The following is a 23,931-nucleotide window of genomic DNA, read 5'->3' on the forward strand; positions in this document are numbered from 1 at the left end:
TGAAAAGATTCTGAGGTACAGGGTTATCAACACTTGGAAAAGGCAAAAAGTTAATCAAACTTATTCCAAATGGCCTAGTTAGAAGGAGATCTTGACTGACCAGTATTGATCAAAATGTTTAGAGAAGCAACAGAATTAATTGATAAGTATGGTTTGTGTAGACAAGATGGACTTTAGTTAGGCCTTTGACAATATCTTGTATGGGAAATTCATCCAAATGATAAAAGTCCATAAGATTCAAGGCATGTTGGAAAAAATAGATTCAAAAATGGATTTGTAAGAGGATAGTTAGGATGAGATTGCTTTTGTGAATGAAAGCCTGTGACCAGTTTGAATCACAAGGACTGTCATTGGTAGCCTGACTGTTTGTTCAGTGTATTAAAGGTTTGGATGTAAATGTGGGAGATATGATTAGCAAATGCGCAAATGACAACAAAATGATAAATTTTGGCGGCTCACCACAAGACAGGCGAACTAGCCCCGCTTGTAAGCCACGCGGCGGGGCAGCTGGCCAAAATGGCGCCGTCGGGGGTTTCCCTTCCTTCCAGCCCAGGGCTCAGAAACCTGCGCTTGGGAACCACATGATGCCCGGATGACGTCAGTGCCCTCCAGCGCGGTTCTCAGCCGGGTCTGGGCTGGGAATATAAGTGCAGCCCAGCAGCCTGCAATAAACTAGTCTGCTCAGTGAGCTCAACCCGTCTGGTTGCGTGTGTTATTGTAGGAGCAGTGTCGCCGCCGCTACAACATGAGCATAGTGGGGCTGATAGTGACTGAATGGTAAGATGGGCAGGCAGTGCCAAGTGGAGTTTAATGCTGAGAAGTGAAAGATGAACTTTGGTAGAGGGAGCGAGGAAAAACACCATCATTAGCCCCTTTCACGCTGCCAACCCTTCTAGGAAGTGGGAAAACTTACCGGGCCTGCTGCACTCAGGACCCTTTCCCACTGCACCGTGATTTACCTGATTAATTGGCAACCCAACATTTTAAGTGGTGACGATGTGAGAGCAGGTTGTGCTTTCACACCTCCAGAAGGTGATTAGTGAGTTAACGTGGCTTGGCTCTGACACCTGCCCCACCAATGGAAGGACCTTGATGTATGTCCAGGGATCCCTGAAGGTGGAAGCACAGGACGATGCGGTACTGAAAAAAGGCATGCTGTGGCACAGAGCATAAGAGCAGGGAGGTTGAGGTACAATTTTACAAAACCTTAGTTTGGCTGCAGCTGATGTTCAGTCTGAATTGCCGCACAATAGGTAAAGGCACGATTGCACACGAGAGGAGATTCACCAGGATATTGCCTGGGTTGGAGCATTTCAGTTGTGAGGAAAAACTTTACCTTGACCCTTGGTGAAGTATATCTCTGACATCTTTTCTGTTTCTCATTCTGTGGCTACTTTTATGTGAAGAAAACATTTATATGTAGCCTTTCATATTCTCTGAGCATTGAAACAATCCTTGTAGACAATGAAGGAATTTGAGGTGTAGCATTTGTTTGTGACATACTATAAGAAATATGATGGTCAATTTGCACCCTACAAATTTCCACAAACAGGAGCATAATGAGCACTTGTCACACTGCAGGAAAGGTACATTTTGGATGTGTCTCTGTGAGCTCCCTTGCCCACAATGTGAACTATGGCAATGAGATCTTTTAAATTTAAATTTAGACATACATAAATACATGCAGCATGGTAACAGGCTCTTTCGGCCCATGAGCCCGTGCCGTCCAATTACACCCAAGTGACCGACGACCCTGGTTTTTTTTAATGATGGGTGGGAGGAAACCAGAGCACCTGGGGAAAACCCACGCAGAAAAAGGGAGAATGTACAAACTCTTTACAGACGGTGCCAGATTCGAACCCAGGTAGCTGGTGCTTAACGGTATTGTGCTAATCAGTATGTGAACTGTGCCATCCTTTTATGTCCAACTGAGGAGGCCGAGCAGAGCTTCATTTCTATATCACATTGGCATGTCCAACAATGCAGCATACCTTCTGTTATGCGCTGAAACTTTCCTGATGAAGGGGGTTTGGTTTGAAACGTCAGCAATCTGTTGCCTATCATGGATACTGCTGAGTTCCTCCAGAATTTTGAGTGTTTTTAATGCAACGAACTAGATTTATTTTGCTTGTCAGGGGAATCCACAACTTTCTAAAGCTACTGACTGAACCACATTTTTTAAAATTTTTGTTTGTAGTCCATTGTCCCATGGACTCTATTTTGCTACCAAATTATTTTGATAAATCAAGATTCAGGATAATTTTGCGTGTTGTATCTGTTTTCCACAAATATTCATGATTTACTTTTATATTTGCTCATCCACTGAGCCTTTGCTCATTGGATTTCTTGTCCATCTCTTTCAAACCTGCCATGAATACTTGGCCATATATACTGGCTTCAGTGGTATAATAGGTTTCTGAAATTACATTTCAGGTCATGTATTGGACGATTACTGAGTGGGTGAGTCAAATATAACCAACATGATTTCCCCTGATAAATAGGGATTTCAATTATACTCATTTCCAAATTGGTTAGAAATGATATTGTTCAATCAGCAGTCCTCAAAAGAAATTAATAGATGTTTGCGAAAAGTCGGTTGTATATTTGCAGATTATTCCAGCCCCATCAGCCAGCTCCCCACCATGACTACCAGCCCCCCCACATCTCCATCGGGCACACAAAACTCAAAACGGTCAACCAGTTTACCTATCTCGGCTGCACCATTTCATCAGATGTAAGGATCGACAATGAGATAGACAACAGACTCGCCAAGGCAAATAGCGCCTTTGGAAGACTACACAAAAGAGTCTGGAAAAACAACCAACTGAAAAACCTCACAAAGATAAGCGTATACAGAGCCGTTGTCATACCCACACTCCTGTTCGGCTCCGAATCATGGGTCCTCTACCGGCACCACCTACGGCTCCTTGAACGCTTCCACCAGCGTTGTCTCCGCTCCATCCTCAACATCCATTGGAGCGCTTACACCCCTAACGTCGAAGTACTCGAGATGGCAGAGGTCGACAGCATCGAGTCCACGCTGCTGAAGATCCAGCTGCGCTGGATGGGTCACGTCTCCAGAATGGAGGACCATCGCCTTCCCAAGATCGTGTTATATGGAGAGCTCTCCACTGGCCACCGTGACAGAGGTGCACCAAAGAAAAGGTACAAGGACTGCCTAAAGAAATCTCTTGGTGCCTGCCACATTGACCACCGCCAGTGGGCTGATAACGCCTCAAACCGTGCATCTTGGCGCCTCACAGTTTGGCGGGCAGCAACCTCCTTTGAAGAAGACCGCAGAGCCCACCTCACTGACAAAAGGCAAAGGAGGAAAAACCCAACACCCAACCCCAACCAACCAATTTTCCCTTGCAACCGCTGCAATCGTGTCTGCCTGTCCCGCATCGGACTTGTCAGCCACAAACGAGCCTGCAGCTGACGTGGACTTTTTACCCCCTCCATAAATCTTCGTCCGCGAAGCCAAGCCAAAGAAAAAAGATTCCAGCCCCAATTGATCATTAATTGCATGCTCGTTGCTACAAATTGTTTTTGTCTCTGGTATGAATTTACATTTTTCTGTGATTTGGATGGGCATGCTCATTTTGTATTGCACGGAGCATCTGTTGATAAGTTACCAAGGGCGTGCCTTCAGTAAATCAGCCAGAGGCTGTTACAGCATGGCAACCAGAAAGAGAAATAGCTACATGCGAGGAAAACTCTGTTTCATTGTTTACAGAAGTATGAGGTGGCCCTTATTTTTTTTTGCCAAGAGTGAAGAGCAAGAAAGAGCAAAACATGTTGCTCAAAATAAAATGACAAGAGAGGGGAACTAAGGCTCTTAAATTGACTCTGGCAGACAAGCTTATCACAAATATAGTGAAGTGGAGAAGTTGAAGAAAAGTAGAGGTAGCACCTAACAAAAAAGGAAATCAACTGGGAAAATATAGGTCAACAATTGAAAGCCAGCATGGATTTGTTAAAGGCAAAAACATATTTGATATTTGATGAGAGGGCCTTGGGAAGCATTGGAGAAACATAACCTCTAATGCAATCCTGTTTTCTCATTGGTCATTTTCAATGCTTCCCAAAGGTACCGCAGATACATTAAAAACATATTTGCAATAAAGGATGGATAAACAAGGTAATGTGGTTGATATATAATTTACCTTTCAAAAGATATTTAGCAAAGAGAGCAGACTCAAAAGGCCAACGTGGCCTGTTGCCGCTCCGTATATGGTTATAACATTGAGGTTGGCACTGAACAGTGGGAGGGATAGTGAAAGACTGTTGAGAGTTTATAGAGGACAGATTAGCAAATAGAAAAGAGCATCTGCAATTTTTGTGGTTCCCTCGAGGCAAGCTATGGTCATTCACAGGCTAGAATGAGGAGTGCTCCGGACATCAGGATTTATTTATTGACCTATGTTCATTTGCATTTAGATGTACCAGAGCTGATGTTATTGAAACAGAAAATTTGGGGGGGTTGTTGAGAGGATGTGTTATTAGTGAGAGAGTCCAAAACTCAGAGGCATCACTTCAGAATAAGGTGTGTGCATTTTAGGCAGAGATGAGGAGGAATTTCTGTCAGAGGGATGTGAATGTTTGGAATTTTTTAGTCTAGAAATGAGGAGCCTTGGTGCAGTTCCTGACCTTTGGGGTAAAGGCAAAGCGATCTAATGTAAGGTGGAAAGGATAGTTGATTTCCTGTCCTGACAGATATGAGTTAATTAGTTGTTATTTACCCTATAATCTCACAATATGGTGCCTTTTTTATTTAATTAGTTTTATTTAATATTTCCTGTTGACATGGAAGAATTTGAGTACCTACCTCCAGACTAATAATTGAATTTTCTACAGTTCAGAAACTGAACAGCCATGTTACTGTATCCCAGGCAGACCCTTCATCGGTTTCTTAATTTTACTACATTAAACTCAGAACTAAAAATAAAACTTTTTGCCTAGACTTTCATCTGTAGTCTGAAAACATTATACAGCATATTTAGCTTTGCTGACAGCAGATATGTTGTACTAAGCATTGAAAGTTATTGCTTTATAGTCAATAGAATTTTTTTCTAGATACAGTGCCATACATTGACTGTTTTTGAAAGGTCATTCACATGGTTTCAGTGGTGATAATGTTCAGTTATTGCCCACTTCGAGGTAGACAACCTCCACAAGAATTCTCTTCTGTTGAATATCACATTGCATTGATTTCTTTTGGATTGTAGACTCTAATTGCTATAATGGTAGTAATTTTAAATCCAGAATGATAATAGATCGCTTTATTTTTTATTGATGGAAACACTTGAAAACCTGTGTTCTTTTTGGGGGTGCTTGAATGTGAAAAGAACACAGGTATAAGTTGTTTAACGTCTGTTTGTGCAATGTCCAACTGCATATACGCCCACTGTCTGTGGTACCATAAGGTTATAATAGAGTTCAGAAATCCTGATCAGAGAATGTGACGTAGCAGACATAACTGGATGAATGCAACAGCTTCCCGCACACAACACGTGTATCTCCTATCTTTTGTGTATAAAGGCTTATGTAGGTACTGTACTTTACCCCCTCCATAAATCTTTGTCCGCGAAGCCAAGCCAAAGAAAGAAGAAGAAGAAGAAGGTACTGTACTGCACTTTCTATCTATCATGGCACCCAAACGCAGCAAAACCAGTGCTAGTGATTAGCAGCAGCAAGAGGCAAAGGAGAAGTATCGATTTGTAAGTGAAGCAAAAGGTTATTAAACAACACAAAGGTGGAAAAACAGTGAGTACCATTGCTCCTGTTTTTGGCATGTTGCACTCAACAGTCACAACAATCCTCAAAAACAAAGAAAAAAATTCTCCAAACTGTTAAAGGATCCACTGAAAGCTACAAGGCTAACAAAAATACCAGAGGGATCTATATCAGATATGGAGAAATTAATAATGACATGGATTGAGGACCAAACACAAAAGCGAGTCCCTCTCAGCACGTTGACGATCACTGCTAAGTCACGAAGCTTGTTTCAGATGCTTAAAGAAAATGTAGGACCAGACTACGATATCTCGTTTAATGCTAGCTCTGTGTGTTTCAGCCACTTCAAACAATGTTTCTCGTTGCATAATGTGCAAGTGAGTGGTGAGTCTGCAAGTGCTGATGTGAAGGCAGCAGAAAAATTTGTTGAAGCCATAGATGAGGACATTGAAGAACTAGGGAAAGTTCCTGAGGAACTAACAAATGAAGAACAAATGGCTGAAGAAGAGGCAAGGGAAAAGGAAACTGCAGAAGGAGAAGAAGAACAGGTGCAGGAGAGGTTCACTGTTAAGGGGTTAGCCCCATTCTTTTTAGACCTTAACAGCTTGCCGAAGAGAAAGACCCAAACACTGAACACTTTTTGCTGATAGAGAGAAATGCTCATGTAATGTTTGCTGCATTAAAGAAATTTATGAAAAAAGAAAAAGAAAACTAGACAAACAACACTGGGCATATTCCTGAAGAAGCCAACGCCTCCCCAAGAAGATCCTCAGCCAGGTCCTTCAGTCATTACAGAGTGACAGTTCATCAATGAAGGTTATTCGACCTGAAACTCTTCCAGTTGAATACTGAGCAAGTGGAGAACAGTGATGTGGATGGACCCGATCCTCTTTGTTAAATTGTGTGTGATACAGGTTAAGAAAGTGTTTACATAAAAGTTTAAAGAGAAAAAAAATTAAACAGTTTAACTTAGTGTAAATTCAGGTCCCATATAGCTTTGCTAAGTATATAGTATTATGGTGTTCACACAACGATCACATCACACCAAATTTCACAGAACCTATCGTGGACGTTAAGCGGCACATACCTGTACCAGTGAGATCTCTGGTTCTGAAATTTCATTTCATGAGACTGTTGAGAACCTTGACTGAAGCATCCAGGTTAAATTGAGCTTAATTAGCTGTGGTTCTTTTCAGGCATTGTCTTAATGCATTCCCCCCAGGGATAAATCAGAAACGACTGTTTAAGAAGGGAAATAGTTAAACTATATGCCACAAATTGGTAGTGGGTATATATTTACATGGTCCCTAGCGATGGAGAATGACTTGTTTTTGCCTGTTCTCAGGGTTCTGATGCCAATGTGAGACCAATGTATTTTGCTGGGGGGGGGGGGGGGTGAAGCAGGTGGCAGGTGATGTTTGGGTGGAAGGTGGTTAGTTTGGGAGATGGTCCCCTCGACGTGCTGTTTCCATTAGTCTTCTATGTGTTTCTCGTGCCTGAACTCGAGCTTCTTTCGTGCCGATTTGAAAGATCCTCCTTCATTTTGAATAGTCCTGGGACATGATTTCCAGGAGTTGGTGGGGTTGCTGCACTTTTTTTCATGGAGGCTTTGAGAGATTCAGTGAATCCTCTATGCATTTGAAATCTCTTCCCATTCGAGATTTCCGGATTGAGTTTCAGTCTCAGGTTTTGGTGTTCAAAGTCATTATCTGCCTTGAAGGCTTCATTGCTGGGGATTTTGGCAGGGGAGAAGACACTGATGTTTATTGCTTCATATAAATATTATTTATGTATATTACTGCAAATAATTCATATTGTTAAATGGCTCTTTCCAGAATGCATCATCTTCCTGATGCCATTTTTACTTGCTTAAGATGTGACATTTTTTGCAACAGGTTCACTGATTATCATTTTTCACAGTTCTCTGTATTATAAGTGTACTTCATTCCCTGTCAATCAGTCTGGGTTGATGAAGAATTCATAATATAGCTGAGGGGCTGGGGGGGGAAGTTTTGTTTTCCTTGTTGGAAGATGATGCAAGGCTAGGCCAGGCGGTGAGTATGTAGGATAGGGGTCTCCAGAGTGGTCGATATCAGCCCCCAGGGGTTGATGGGACGATCCAGAGGGCCTATATATGCCAGTGCGTTGAAAGGGGATCGATAACACTGGGGGTAGCAAGTGACTCAAAGGGCAAACACCATGTTGACTTTGTTACGAGGGTTTGTGAATGCAGGAGTATAGATGTTCTACTGTAATTTTATTGTGCCTTGGTGAGACCACATTGGAGTATTATGTATCATTTTGGTCTCCTTGTGTGGGGGGTGGGGGTGGGGGGAAACAGGAATGCAGCAAAAATCAGTAGATTAGTTTGCAGTATGAACAGAGATCGAGTAGATTAGTCCTATATTCTCCACAGTTTAGAAGAATGAGGGAAGATCGAATTGAAACTTAAAAAAAATCCTTCAGAGCCTGACAGATGGGATGCAGGGAGGATGTTTCTTTTCATTCTGGAGACCAGAGCTCAGAATCACAGTCTCAGAAAAGGGGCAAGTTGTTTGGAACTGAGATGAAGAGAAATCACTTGATGCTGCATCTATGGGTTTCTCTACCCCGATGGCCACTAGTTTTCTGGACATCAAGGGGTAAAATGATAGTACAGGAAACTGATGCTGAACTGAGTGAGTTGGAGAGCAGGCTCCAACATCTTCTCCTGCTCTCATCGTTTATGTTCTTATTTTCAGTCACCTTCCTCTCCATCGTTGAGTTCTTAGCCCCCTGCTCCACTCGCTTTACACCTACAACTGTGTGGCTCAGTATGACAATGACACCAAACTTGGCTGAATGGTGCCACAACAAAAACCTTGCACTCAATGTCACCAAAACTAAGGAGCTGATTGTTGACTTCAGGAAAGGAAAACCAAAGGTGTACGATCCAGTGATCATTGGGGGCTCAGAGGGTGAGCAAATTTAGGTTCATAGGAGTCACTATCTCGGAGGATCTAATGGCATAGTGAAGAAAGTATGTCAGCTCCTCTACTTCCTTTTTTTTTTTTTTTTAAATTTTTTTTTATTTTTCACACCATAAATCACATTAGCCATGATATACACTATTTCTTTTCACACATATACAGTGACTTTTTCTCCCCCCCCCCCTTTCCTCCCAAACCACCCCCCCACCCCCCCCCCCTCTCATCCATTTTAGGTATACAATCTAGGTTGCATTAATCCAGTCAGACAATGTTGTCATTCAACAAAATTACACCAGAAATTCTACTGAGTCCATTCTTTTCTTTCCTTCTCCTTCCATCAACTTAGGTAATGTTTGTCCCCGGTAGGTTTTCGCTATTGTATTTAATGTAAGGCTCCTATACTTGTTCGAATATTTCAATATTATTTCTTAACCAATATGTTATTTTTTTCTAATGGAATACATTTATTCATTTAAATTTGGTAGTTTCTTCCTTTTAATTTGGTTATGTATTCCATTAATATTTAAAGACATATAGTTCAGCGTAGCCCTTTTATATTTTGTTTATCTTCTCTTTCCGTTTTTCCATCATTACCTTTCCTCCTTTTCCATTTCTGTTTTCTTATTTTCAACTCTTCATAAGACAACATTCCTACAACATCTAACATTTTCCTTATTCTCCTATTTCTATCTTATTTATCCCCAATCTCCCCTTCACCTCCTGAGTTGTCCTTTATCCCTTGTCGGACAACCACATCTCCCCTCTCCATTTGGATTTGCGAATCCACTCGCAAGCGTCAACTGATTGTGCAGTGACCGCTATTTCCCCCCACCCCGCCTCCCCCAGAAAAGATTTCACTTTTCATATGTCACAAAGGTCCCTCTTTTAATTCCCTCCTTGTTCTCTCTATTCCATTACCTTCCCTTATTAATTCTTGTCTATACTATCTATATTTTCCTCTAAGTACAGATACATTCATGTATGCTCATTGTCTCTATTCACTCTTATACCTCTTTACCTGCATACATATCAATCGTGATCATTTTTACTCTCATTACCCGTCTTCATCCCTCAGTCTATTTTTGTCTTTACCCACATACATATCAGTCGTGATCATTTTAACTCTCATTACCCGTCTTCCTCCCTCAGTCTATTTTTGTAATTGTTCTGCAAATTTTCGTGCTTCTTCTGGATCCGAGAATAGTCTGTTTTGCTGTCCTGGAATAAATATTTTCAATACCGCTGGATGCTTTAGTATAAATTTATACCCTTTCTTCCATAAAATCGCCTTTGCTGTATTGAACTCTTTTCTCTTCTTTAGGAGTTCAAAACTTATATCTGGATAAATGAAGATTTTTTGCCCTTTATACTCCAGTGGTTTGTTGCCCTCTCTTACTTTTTCCATTGTCTTCTCCAGTACCTTTTCTCTTGTAGTATATCTTAGGAATTTTACTACAATAGATCTTGGTTTTTGTTGTGGTTGTGGTTTAGAGGCCAATACTCTATGTGCCCTTTCTATTTCCATTTCATGCTGTAGTTCTGGACATCCTAGGGTCTTAGGGATCCACTCTTTTATAAACTCCCTCATATTCTTGCCTTCTTCATCTTCCTTAAGGCCCACTATCTTTATGTTATTTCTTCTGTTATGGTTTTCCATTGTATCTATTTTTTGAGCTAGTAGTTCTTGTGTCTCTTTAGTTTTTTTATTAGATTTCTCCAATTTCTTTTTTAAGTCTTCTACCTCCATTTCTGCTGCTACTGCCCGCTCTTCCATCTTGTCCATTTTTTTTCCCATTTCTGTTAAGGTCATCTCCATTTTAATTATTTTCTCCTCTGTGTTGTTTATTCTTTTTCTTAAATCCTTAAATTCCTGTGTTTGCCATTCTTTAAATGATTCCATGTATCCTCTAATAAGAGCAAGTATATCCTTTACCTTGCCTCTCTTTTCTTCTTCTATTTCACCATACTCTTCCTCTTCTTCTTCCTCTGGGTTGACCATCTGTTGTTTATTTGTTGCCCTTTCCTCCTCTTCTATCTTGTTTCTATTGTCTTCTGTGGTCTCTTCTTGCTGCAGGTGTTCTGCAGCTGTCGTTGCCGGCTGTGGAGATCGACTCCCCAGCTGGTCCCCCCTCCCGTCGGTGTGTTTTTTTTCATTCGCATCGCGCATGCGCGAAACTTCGCGCATGCGCGGTTGCGCACTTTTGTTCGGCTCTGCGAGCCATTTTTGTAGTCCATTATTTACCGACCTGAGGGAGCGGGTTTCTCTCTCCGCAGCGGGCCTCTTCGGACAGGTAAGGCCTTCACCTTTTTCCTCCTTTGTCTTCTCTTCCTCTCTTCTTACCGTTGCTTTCGACTTTTCTTTTTTTGTCGCCATCTTCTTTCCACCTTTATACTCACTTTTCTGTAACTTTTATTTCTGTGCCTTTGTGTTTTCTCTTGTTTTTCCCGATTTTTCTGGAGAGGGCTGGAGTTCACCGTCCGGCCACTACTCCATCGCGTGACTCCCAGCTCCTCTACTTCCTCAAGAGTTTGTGGAGGTTTGCTATGACACCAGAAACCCTGGCAAATTTCTACAGAGGTGTGGAAAGTGAGCTGACCAGCTGCATCACTGTCTGGTATGGTAACATCAATACCCTTGAGCGTAAAGCCCTCCAAAAGAAAGTGGACACAGCCCAGGAGATCACAGTCAAAACTTTCTCCATTATGGAGTAAATCTACTGGGAACGCTGCTGTCGGAGGGCAGCAGCAATCATCAAAGACCCACACCACGCAGCGCATGCTCTGCACTCGCTGCTGCCAGCAGGAAAGAGGTATAGGTGCCAAAAGATTCACACCACCAGGTTCAGGAATAGTTGCTACCCCAGACTCCCCAGTGACAAACTCAATCAGAGATTCATTTAAGGACTCTTACTTGTGCATTTTATTGATTTAAAAAAAAAATTCTATTTGTAATGCACAGTTGGTTTACATTTATTATTTATTTATAGTTTATTTGTTTGCATGTATATGTAGTGTAACAGTTTTGCACTACCAATTAGTGGTAATTCTGCTGTGCCTGTAGGAGTAAGAATCTCAGGGTTGTATGTAATGTCATGTATGTTCTCAGACAATAGATCTGAAATCATAAACTTATCAGTGTGAGGTGTGGCTGCTTGTCATGCATCTCAGAGGATCCCTTTAGCATAGTTTCCATTGAAGTATTTTCACTTGACATTTAATGAGCATTGATTAAATCGAGCTAAGATGGCATTTTTGATGCAAAAACCAGTAAAAGCCTGAATGTCATTTACAGCACCACATGCAATCTTTCTCCCTTTCAACTATCATTATGTTTCAAAACCCGTTCTATTGGAGGAACTCAGTGGGTCAAGTAATATCAGTGGGAGAAAAAGGATGGTTGACATATTGAGCCAAAACCTTCATCCAATATGGGAAAATGTAATAACGAAGCTTGTGTAAAGTGCATGGGGTGGGACAGGAGCTACATGTGACATTGGTGAACGAGGTGGAGGTGAAGCATGATGGGCAGAGGTCGTAGATTTTGCAGATAATCAGTAATAACTCCTTTCCTCTCTCTGGTTCCCCTTTCCCCCTTTCTGGTTCCACTACCCCCACCCCCCCATTCCCTTTGATTCCATCTGGTTTCTCATTATTCCATCATTCCACCTCTTCTTATCCAATCCAGCACTGGCAGGCTTTGACTTTTACCAGGCACTCTATCCTGCTGGACTCATCTTCTTCCACCTGTGTGGTCACTGAAAAGCATCGGCCTGTGTCAATATGGAGGAACATCAAAACGGCCGAGAAGATCATTGTTGTCTGCCTTTCCTATATTGCCATTTACTAGGAGCGATGCTTAAATAGGAATTAAAGAAATATAGAAGATCGTTTCTATCCAGCACACATTATCTTTGACCCACTACAGTCAAAAAGGAGATAGATGAGCTTCAAGATCAGGACCGCCAGGTTGGGAAATAACTTCTTCCCGCAGGCTGTAAGATTGAACAATATCCCAGTAAATCATTCCAAAATATTAATGCAAATTTATTTCAAATTATTTCTTCATATTTATGAGTGAATATTATGTGCTGTGTATTATTTGTATACGCCCTGTGGTCCAGAGAAATGCTGTTTCATCTGGTTGTATAAGTACAGTTAGATGATTTAAAAAAAGTTGAATTTGCTGTTCCAAAACTTAGCAGTCTCAGAACTAATCGCATTCTAAATGGTTCTTGCTTCACTCCGCCCTCCCTCCCCCCACCACCACTGATCCTGATCACCACCAATGTAAAATGATACATTTTATCATGATGAATAATGAGGTTACCTAAAATAAAATTTAGTCACTTAAATAAAAACTGAATGCATATGCAGATGATTCTTTGCTGGCATTTGAATTAAACTGATATCCCTGGATAGATTTTTCTTCATGTCATCTGTAGTCATCCAGTGAAGCAGAAAGCAATTCTGAGATAGCTAAAATAATAAAAGCTTGCCAAATATCGTGGTTGGTATTTCTATATTTGTTTCATTTTTAAAAAAATAAGTATTATTCATGGGGAAGGATGACTTCAAGCATGCAGCATCAAAGATTGAAAAGTATAGTGGAGCTTCTCAGTTTTGGCTCTGAAGCAGACAGAACATAGAATCAGAATTTATTGTTACAAATACGCCGCAAAATTCACTGCTTTGCGGTCGCAAAGCAAAAAAAGTTCATATATTGCTATAAATTACATTTAAAAATAAATTGTTGCAAAAGAAAGGAAAGTGAGGTAGTGTCTGTGGTTCATTGTCAATTCAGAAATCTGATGGCAGAGGGGAAGAAACTGTTTTTGTACCACTGGGTGTGAATCTTCAGGCTCCTGTACCTCTTTACCAATGAAGAGGGCATGACATGAGTGGTAAGGGTCCTTGAGGATGGAGGATGCTTTCATAAGACGTGGCCTCTTGTAGATGTCCTCGATGGAGTGAAGACTGATTTTTGCCTTGCTGTTGATCAACAAAAGCCTGTCTGGAAAAAAACTGAAACCTCCCCCAGGAAGGTTTCAGGAAAGGAGTGTTTTTTTTTTGCTTTAATGTGGACCCTTGCTCTTACCATTGGTATTTAACTCTCATCAAGAAGAATGGGCATTTTCTGCTGCACAAAAGTAGTTGTATAATTTGAAGTACAGTATTTGAAAGTTAAATCAAACCTCACAACTCTGTCATTTACGTTTAACCTACTGCGTAGGTACAGCTACAAGTTCAGTCGTCTCGCTGAGCTATTACTTCAAGATTGCATGAGGAACATCTGATTGTATTTTTTTTCTGTAATTATTGCAGTAAAAGTCAGGTTCTGCATATTTACACCTTTTTCTTGGCAGAATCAGGGTTCTCATTGCCATTGTTGGGAGAACAGGGTTCATCCAACGTTTGACCTGGAATGTGCTAGCTGATCCTGTTTGTTGTAAGAATGGATAGTGCTTACTTTCTCAGTATGCACACACTTCCGTCATATTCAGAAAATGCTGAATAATTAAACTAGTAAGTTTAGAGCACAGTGCACCTTTCAGTTTGGATGTTGCAGGGATCTGTACCTTGGCCTGAAAGGTATCAAATTTCTTGAATGATGTTGGAAGTGCATGTGTTCAAGCAGGGGTAAGATATTCCATAAGTCTTATTATACTTCGTAGATTGGGGAAATGATTCATAGTATTTCATTCTGAAATGACATTCAGAACAGATTACACAGTCCCTGTGGCAGCCATATTATTTAGGTGACTGGACAATTTCAATTTCTAGAGCACAAGCAGTCTGCAAGAAGAATTCAGAAAGTCGAGCCACATCAGTCGGGAAAAAAAGAATTGCTAATATTTCTGACTGGAACCCTTCATGGGATGCATGGAGGACAGCAGTAGGGGATGGTCTATGAACCTCAGCTATATTTCTCCCTGGTTTATATGATTCAAAGGTTGCTCAGCCTTTCAGGGAGAAGAGTTTCTTAGCATCTTTATCCTGAAGCAATGGCATTAAGTTCTAAACTCAGTGACACTCCTCATTTTGTTGACCTCAGAATTGCATGTGCTTCAATGAGATGGGATCTCATCTTCTAAATTCCAGAATTTAATTTCCACAGTAGGAGAACCTCCTTGATAAATGATCAATGTTTGATATATTGAAGACAAATATAGATTCTCTGATATAAGGCATGCAATGTTAAAATGTGGCCTCACTGAAGCCTAGCAGAGTGGTAGCAAGACTTTGTCATTGCTATACTCAACCACTTGCAGTTAAGGCCAGTAATTAATTTGCCTTCCTATGAATTGTTGTACCTAATTTCGAATTTTTTTTGGATAGAGATTTGCTGTAAGTACAATATTTGCTATCATGATGTAATGCAATGCCAACATATGCTGGCTGTTTAGGCACAAGTTGTAATCTGTTATTTCCCAATTGCACACATGCTTTGACTCAAGTAAACTTTCAAACTGTAGCGAATCATTACTGCCCTGAAGTACACACATTTGGAATTGATTGAAGTAAAATTCCGTTACTTTCAGGATTCCATGGTACCCGCAATGTGTTCAGATATTCCTCAACCTGTTTCTTCTCAGAGCATAGAACAAAAAAAACTTTAAATATCATCCAATAATTTGGAATATTTTGATCTATTGATTATAAACATTGAATATGGAATATTGGAATTAATATTTTTTTAAGATGAGAAAGCCAATATTGGCACCACTGCCAATCTATTGGCAGATAAAAATTATTGTGATCATAATATGGAATTTTGTGTGCCACTACTCTTGTCAATACAGGAGAACATTTTTGCTGAAGGTCACTAGATCACTTTAAACCTAAGAGAAATGAAGCCGAAGACTAATTTACATAATTCTCTGGTAATTTTGCTAATTGTTGCAGTGACAAATTAGGACCATCCTCTGTCAAACCAGCAGATGACAATCTTCGGATCTCAGAGTATGAAAAGCAGAATAAGAATGTAGGTGCTTACCTTTTCAAACCAGCCGGGATAGCTATCAAAGTCACCTGTATTTTTGGTGATCAAATATCTCTAACACCATTTCATTGAGTAACACTGCATTATTTATGATTTTTCAGCCATCCTGTTCTCCGTTCCTGTGCATGTTAACATCAACGCTAGTTGCTAACATCTATTTTTTAAAATTTAAAATAAGTTTATTTTTGATATGAATGTTGAGGTGTTTTGGAAGCTTCTTCAGTTGCCCAGTTTCCTTTTGAGGTTCAAATTGCAGAGAATTTTAATAATGGAAGCAGAGCACAAATTCTCTTCCATTTCTCTGAAAAGATACAGTGTGTAATAAGAGTGTGTGCAGTGATTTATTTTCCCCTGCGCAGCAGTCTGGAAGAACAGATTTTTTTTTTCTACTTTATTTTGCCCAGATGAGACAGTAGATGAGACAGTTTCACATAGATGGATGGTAAATAATTCCTGGGCAAGATATTAAAATTCCTGAGTGTGTGGCATAGGAATTTAGTGTAATGGTGGAATTTTAAACATTATTTTGTGGAAACCAATTATTATTTTTAATGGTACAGGCAACTCCTGCTTTAAGGCTGGTCAGGTTACAGCGATTCACCCTTAACAAGTCACTGTCAGGAAATTTGAGAAACAGAATAAAAATGTCTCTCCTGGAATTTGTGTGACAGACAAGTAAATAAATCATTGCAAAAGTTTTTTTTTTCACCAAGTACTGCATGCAAGCACAGATGACGTGGGTTCACCTTCCAGAAAATAGTGATATTGCCTGTTGTGTCAAATGCAACCTTCCCCCACCCCAACCCCCATCAACTGTGAGGGTCACCTGAATGGATGCTGATGAGCAGGAACTGTCTGGGTTACTTAAAGGCTTAGAATTCAGTTGCTTTGTGGGTGATTGATTCAGCACATATTGCTTTGTTGTTATTTTGACAAGATATGCCTTGAAATTTGACTGTTAGGATATGAAAATTTGCTCTATGTTCTACTAGTCATCAGCCACTGGTGGGTGATCCACACCCAACTTTTGTTTAAGGATTACTACCTTTTGGTAGTTTTTTTTGGGGTGGGGGGGGGTTTCTTTTATCTTTTTTTATTTTTATTTTTATTTTATTTAGACTTTAATTTGTGGTTTCTTTTTCTCCTATTGGAGGGCCTATTTATGTTGATCTGAGTCTTTATATATTGATATTATTAGTTTTTAGTAATATTAGTGGATATGTCAAAGTTGAAGTTTGCTACTTTTAATGTTCGGGGCTTAAACAGTCCGATTAAGCTTAAGTGTATTTTTATCAAGTTCGATCTTTGGTAAAACATGTGTTCGGTAGAGATATGATTCTACCTGAAATGATTAAATTTGAGACTTTTGGCATAATGAAATGAAATATTGTTTAATAATGGAAAAAGTTACATATGTTTTGCGGATAACTATAGTATTTTGTTTTATTAATAGGTGGTTGTTATATTCAGAATATTTACATTTTGATTTATATTGACTAGATTTTAATATGTATGCTTTGCTTTTCTTTATTTTTTCTTTTTTAATATATATAAAATATAATGTTCATGCTTTGTTTATTGTTATATATGTTACTTATTATCTGTATTTTGACGAATAAATAAAGTTAAAAAAAAAAGGAGTAGCTGGAAGTTGCTGTAGGGGCCCTTCCTGATTTTTGCAAAATGTCTTTCAACAACAATCCCACTCAATCCCATTGATGGAGCGGGAGGGCAACCACAGTGGTTTTGTGTATTGACCTTCTACCCGGCGCACTACAGCAACCAAACCACACTGTGATGCAGCTCTTGATAGAGCTCCTGTAGAAAGTTGACAGAATGGTCGCTGGTAGCCTTGCCTACCTCAACCTTCCAAGGAAGTGCAGTTTTTGTTGCGTCTTTCTGACCAGTGAGATGGTGTTTGTCTAGGTTAGGTCACTTCTTCAGTGGACTCTGAGGAACTTGGAGCTCTCCACACTCTCCATTGCCGATCTATTAATGTGTAGTGGAGGGTGGTCATCCCCGATCTACAAAATCTCCTTTATCTTGTCCATGTGGAGACTCGGGTTGTTATTCTTGCACCATTTCATGAGATTTTCTACCTCCTCTGTTGTGCAACTCATTGTTGTTGCTGATGAGGTCAACTACTGTTGTGTCATCTGTAAACTTAATGTCTCTGCTGGAGCCTGATCTGGCATTGTAGTCGTGGGTCAGTAGAGTGGACTGAGCATGCAGCCCTGAGGTGTGCTGCTGCTCAACGTGATGGTGCCAGATGTTTTATTATAGCTTTGCAAGAACCTGTAGAGCTGCAGCAAGTATGAATTTTGGAGCATTTGTACAGGGTTCAATATGTTTGACAAAAAACTTGTTATCATGGTCAACCTAGTGATAGATTCTTGCTTCAGCCATCTCCCCACCTTTTGCCTGATTTGCCAATCTGACCAGCCAGTTTACTGTGTCCTAACAAGTTATCATGGGTCCTACCACCACCAATTGCTAGATGCCCACCCTTTATATCTCAACACTCACCACAAGGATTTTTTTTTTCTACTGCACCTGTGCTTCCTTTCCACTCTGAGTGCCCCAGCCCTGCAATTGCATTGCACCAGCACAATGGATGAATGGAAGGCCTTAATATTATGTCAACCTGTTTTGTGGCTCTCCATGCCATAGGCCCCATTCATCACTGGATATTAAATGAAAGGGCATGCCCAAAATGGTCATTGACACACTATGCTGTCTCAGTGGACCAATGAATATGAGGCCATGGATTTATAAAATTGTGAAATGAGATTAATTCAAATTGATTTGGTTGCTGTAAAAACGTTTAATTGATTCTATCACTGGATTTTCATCATAATGCAAAATATCCTTTAAATTTTGGTTTTGGTCGGAGGTGTAAAGTGGAAGGATCATTACTTGAGAATGTAGAATATTTCAGCCTACGATGTTGTGCCGACCAATGTAAACCTGTTCCATGCGCCTGTCTAATAGTCTTTTGAATGTCCCTATTGTACCAGTCTCCACTATCACCCCAGCAATCCATTCCAGGCATCAGCCACTCTGTGCTTTTATAAAAAATAAGCTTACCTCTAACATCTCCCCTTAACTTTCCTCCACTCATCTTAAAAAAAAATGCAATTGTTGCTCCAGTTAATTTCTACAGTGAATTTATTTGATGGCAAATAAATATTTAAAATATTCTTATTATTCTTACATTTTTGTTTTGCATTGTAAAGTACTTTTGATTGTGAAAGGGAAATTATTTTGAAAACTTTCTATTTGTTAACAATTTTCACCCTTTACTTCCTACGGATGCTGTGTGGATTGCGAGTATTTCCAGCACATTGCACTGCAACATCTGCAGCTTTTCTTGTTTCAATCCAATCAAGGTAGAATCCTGGTAAACCTCTTCAGTACCTTTTCTAAAGCCTCGACAACCTGTTCTCTTCCACAGCCCAGAGACATGCAGGGGTTGTTGGTTAATTTGGTCACTGAAAATTGCTCCAACTCTGTAAATAAGTAGAAGAGAGTGGGAGAATCGATGGGAATCTGCGGGTGAACAGGTTACAAAGAAAGGTACTGGAAGAATGGGATTGCTAAGATTTGATGGGCTGAGATGGCCCACGATGCTAAGATGCCCTCCTTCTATAAGGAAATGTGGACTGTTAAATAATGAAACAAGTAGGTGTAGAAATGGTGGTGCTGCCCCTGGCATGGACTCAGGAGGGATGGAAACGCATTCTTCAGTGCTCCTCTCCAGGATCTTACTGCCACTTGTTACACGATAACTCTGTACAGGTTTAAACCACCATAGACAGCAGTGTTGCTTTTAACACTGGCAAACCCATGGAGGTCTGGATCCAAGATGGGGGCCCATGCCTGGCAGTCCAGCCCATGAGGGTTGTGGGCTCCGGGGGAGCAGCAGACTGGTGCAGGGCACCAGAGTGGGAAAACCCCCACCACCCTGAGATAGAGAGAAACATGGGAGAGGACCCTACAAGGTAGGAGACCACAGCAGCTGAACAGCATTTGTCTCTGCAGGCAAGGGGCTCACACCAGGCTGTGAGCTACCTACAGAGAGTGGTTTGTGCCAATGGTGAGCAGGGCTCCTGAAGGGCCTTAATTAGGAACCAAGGAACATGATGGATGCATAGAACTCGGGTTCACTACTAGAGCAGACAGGAGTCTGTGCAGCTACGGAGGCTACAGGGGCAGCAGCGTCGGAAGAGGGGGCGGGATCCGCAGTCACTCGATGTCTCTCTTTTGCTTTTCTTCCTCTTCTTAGTAGGGTGCTGGAGTCGTGGCCTTTGTGTGCCTTTATGGGAAAACAATAGTAAACGCATTGTGGTGAACTGTTGTATTCCTGATTACCTGGCTCCACCCTGTCATGTGACTTTACATGTGGCCCCTCCCACTTTTGACCTTGTACAAAGCCTCTTACACCCTGACCCTTCCCCAGAAAGCCCGGGTTACAGCACAGGATGAGGCCCTTGTTCATTGTGAATAAAAGCCTGTAGATCAGTGACTCCTTCACAGACTCTTGAGTTATTTACTGTGCGTCATACCTTTTGTGTATTTATGTATATGATAAGAAAAAAATCTTGAAAATATAGTAAAACAAATTCGGAATGGCTGTTATTTTGTAGTGGAATAAGCTTTGAGATTTGTTGCTTTCAGGTTACAATGTAATGGGCACATTTCTGCTGATTGGAAATGCAATCTGAACATTGTGCAAACACTTGGCAATCACAGTCAATATGCCGAAATAATTAGAAGGCAGGATGTTTCTTTGGGAAGAGAAAGTAACCCAATTTGCCCTAATGTTGTGAACAATTGGTGCTTTTCAAAAAATTGAACATAGTTTTAATTTTAAAGATTGCTTATGTTTAATATTGATTAATTAAGTAATGTGTGTTGATTCCATCATTTTTAAAAAATCAATAAAAAATATAATTTAACTATGATTTAAGACCTTGAACTATTCACAGATCATGTACGAAATGACTTTGTAGAATTGGATAGAAATTCCTTCCTCTGGGGAAGGAAGACGCACAAAAATCTGATTTACCATACTGGACTTGCTTTGATTTAAACTTGTAATTCTGTGAAAGTATGTCATGTTCCAGCTGAATGCTTTCCTGATTTCCAGTTAGTTTATGGTGGGACGGTTGGCATCAAAGTCAGTTAGTCTGTTTTCATTTGATTAATGTTGTTGCTACTTGAATGTTTAATTATTGTTGGACTGTATTATAGATCACCCAGAAGTCAGCAAAAATTGAAGGAAAAATCTGCAGACAGCGGCAGGAAACATAAAGTTGTGATAATAGGTGATTTAAATTTTCTCCAAATTGACTGGGATTTCCATTCTGAAAAATGGCTAGATGAGTTAGTTTGTCAAATGTGTTCAGGAAAGTTTTCTAAATCAGTATATCGAATGACCAGCTAGAGAGATTTCAATACTGGATCTCTTTTTAGGGAATGAGACAGGAGAGGTGACAGAAGTATGTGTAGGGGAATACTTTTGGTCCACTGATCATAATGCCATTAATTTCAAGATAATTATGGATTAAGGATAGGTCTGGTCCTTGGGTTGAGATTCTAAATTGGAGAAAGGCCAATTTTAAGGAAATGAGAAAAGGATCTATAAAGCATGGATTGGGACAGGTTGTTCTGGCAAGGATATGCTTTGCAAGTGGGAGGCCTCAAAAGGTGAAATTTTCAGAGTACAGAGTTTGTATGTTCCTGTTCGGATTAAAGGCAAAGTTACCAGGCATAGGGAGCCTTGGTTTTTGAGGGATATATAGGGATCTGGTTAAGAGAAGAAAGAGGTATATAGAAGGTATGGGCAGTAAGGAAGCAAATGAGATGCTTGAGGAATTGGGATGTTACAGTAAAGTTGTAATAAGATATTGGTGAGGCAAAGTTTGGAGTAATGAATTTAGTTTGGTTGCCTCTGTACAGGAAGATAAGATTGAAAGAGTGCAGAGGTGATTTACAAGGATGTTGAGGGTCTTGAAGTGAGTTATGGGGAAAGGTTAAACAGGTTAGGACTTTATTCCCTGGAGTGTAGAAGAATTATGGGATAGAGGAATACAAAATTATGCTGGATATAGATAGAGGTTAGGTGAGATAAATGCTAGAGGATATGTTAAGGGTGAAATGGAAAAGTTTAAAGGGGACATTCATAGGAATTTCATGCAGAGAGTAGTGGAAGTATGGAACGAGCTGCCAGCTGAATTGGTAAATGAAGGCTCAATTTTGATTTTGAAGAATATTTTGGACAGGTGCATGGATGAGGAGAGTATGGAGGGAAATGATCTGGGTGCAGGTCAGTGGGACTAGGCAGAATAATATTTTGCAACAGCCTAGAGGGGCCAAAGGGCTCTTTCGGTGTTGTAGTGTTCTGTGGTTCTATTCATACAATATTGTAAAGAGCACAATTGCAGAATATAGGATTGCAATGAAAAGGAAGATCAAGCAAGAACAGTATATGAACACTGCCATGGGGTTCATTCAGGAACCTGATGCCTAAGGAGAGGGGAAAAAAAAGACTTTTAGTGCATGCTTTCACATTCTCAGCCTTCTTCCCAATGGGAGTAGGGAGAAGAAAGTGTGCTTGGGGTGTGATGAGTCCTTCAGTATATTGGCTGCCTTTTTGAGGCTTCAGGAGATGAAAATGGATTTTTTGGAATTCTCTACCTGCTCTACCTTTTGGACATTAACGGCATTGAGCAAAATGGGAAAAGAGCAGGAGGATAGCATTCTTTTCTTTTTTAATATTTTCATTAAGATTGAGATTTCACATCTAAAAATACAGAGTACATATGTTAAAATCCAAAAGGATACATTACACTTAAATCATGTCCTTTCATTCAAGGTACCCCACATTTTAATCAAACAGATTGCTATTTTATTATTTTAATATTTTTTTGGAAAAAAAAAGAAAATCTAAATCCACTACCAAGAAAGAAGCTGTTTGGCCAAGAAACAAGAAAAGACAGAATTCTTATCAGAGTTATAAACTTCCTCATTAGTCAACATTCCTTCATAACAAATAAAAGATTATAAAAGTAACTCAAAAAAGGTTTCCACAGTGTTTGAAAATTTACATTCAAATTGGAAATGGAGCATCTAATCTCTAAATTTAAACATGATATGATGTCACATAGCCATTGAGTATGATGGGAAAATAGCATTGAGGTGGAAGATTGGTGTGATCTTGATGAATAGAGGAATAGAAGGATAATGGTCAAAGGCTCTTTTTGTGATGGGATGTCTGTGACCAGTGAAGTACCATATAGATAAATGTTAGGACCCCTGCTGTTTATCATGCACTGGATGTGACTCCAGGAAGTAAGATCAGTAACTTGGCAGCTGATGTGTAGATAAATGGAACTGAAATTAAAATGTGAGCTGATTCATTCTGAGTTAACTATTAAGGTCAGATTGAAGATTGAAGATTGGTTGTGTCCCAGGAATTATTGAGAACCAGAGGGAATTTGTATAAGGATCCCTGAAGTCAGCAACACAGATAGATAAGATGTTTAAAGAAGCATACAGGATATTTTCCTTCATTAGTCAGGGCATAGAATATAAGAGCTGTGAGGTCATGGTGCAACGGTATCATATCCACAGTTGGTCCACAGCTGAAGCGCTGTGTGGTGTGGCAACAATAGGTATGATGTAATTGTATTGGAGAAGGTGGAGAGGAGATTCATCAGGATCTGGAATAGAACATTTCACATACAAGGAGGACTGGATGGGCTAGGTTTGTTTTATTTTAAGCGTAGAGAATTTTGAAGGGGGCCTGATTGTGGTGTTTAGAATAATGAGGGGCACAGATATGCCAGATGGTAAGAAACTTTTCCAGTGGCAGTAATATCTAAAAAATAAAGTAACTTTTAGAAACATTTAATGCATATGTATTATTTGAAAACATTAATTAAAGTTTCATAAATATACTGTTTTGAATTAAGGTGGTGTAATGCTGAGATATGAACAGCAATCTGTTCCTTAGCTGTGGTTATGTCCAATGGCGAGTCCAGGAATGGAACAAAAGGTCAATGCACCTGCACTAGACTAATGCATTTTGTATTTGTTGCTGCGGAGTGCATGGATGGAAAAGTGGGATGCCGTGCTCTGCACCTCATCCACCAATTCTATGGAGTTGCCAGCCAGTCATCAGAGCACCTGGCCCACACATCCTTTTTATCTTTCTATGGATGC

The 23,931-nt window shown here is 40.1% G+C and overlaps 1 protein-coding gene across 9 annotated transcripts in view; it reads left to right on the plus strand.

Annotated features, from left to right (window-relative positions):
- Positions 1 to 23,931, plus strand: part of LOC138761815 (E3 ubiquitin-protein ligase HECW2-like) — a 333,777-nt gene that overhangs the window by 138,207 nt on the left and 171,639 nt on the right. The window lies entirely within an intron of this gene.

The sequence above is a fragment of the Narcine bancroftii genome, chromosome 4 (genome assembly GCF_036971445.1).
Source record: "Narcine bancroftii isolate sNarBan1 chromosome 4, sNarBan1.hap1, whole genome shotgun sequence".
In the NCBI taxonomy this organism is placed as follows: Eukaryota; Metazoa; Chordata; class Chondrichthyes; order Torpediniformes; family Narcinidae; genus Narcine; species Narcine bancroftii.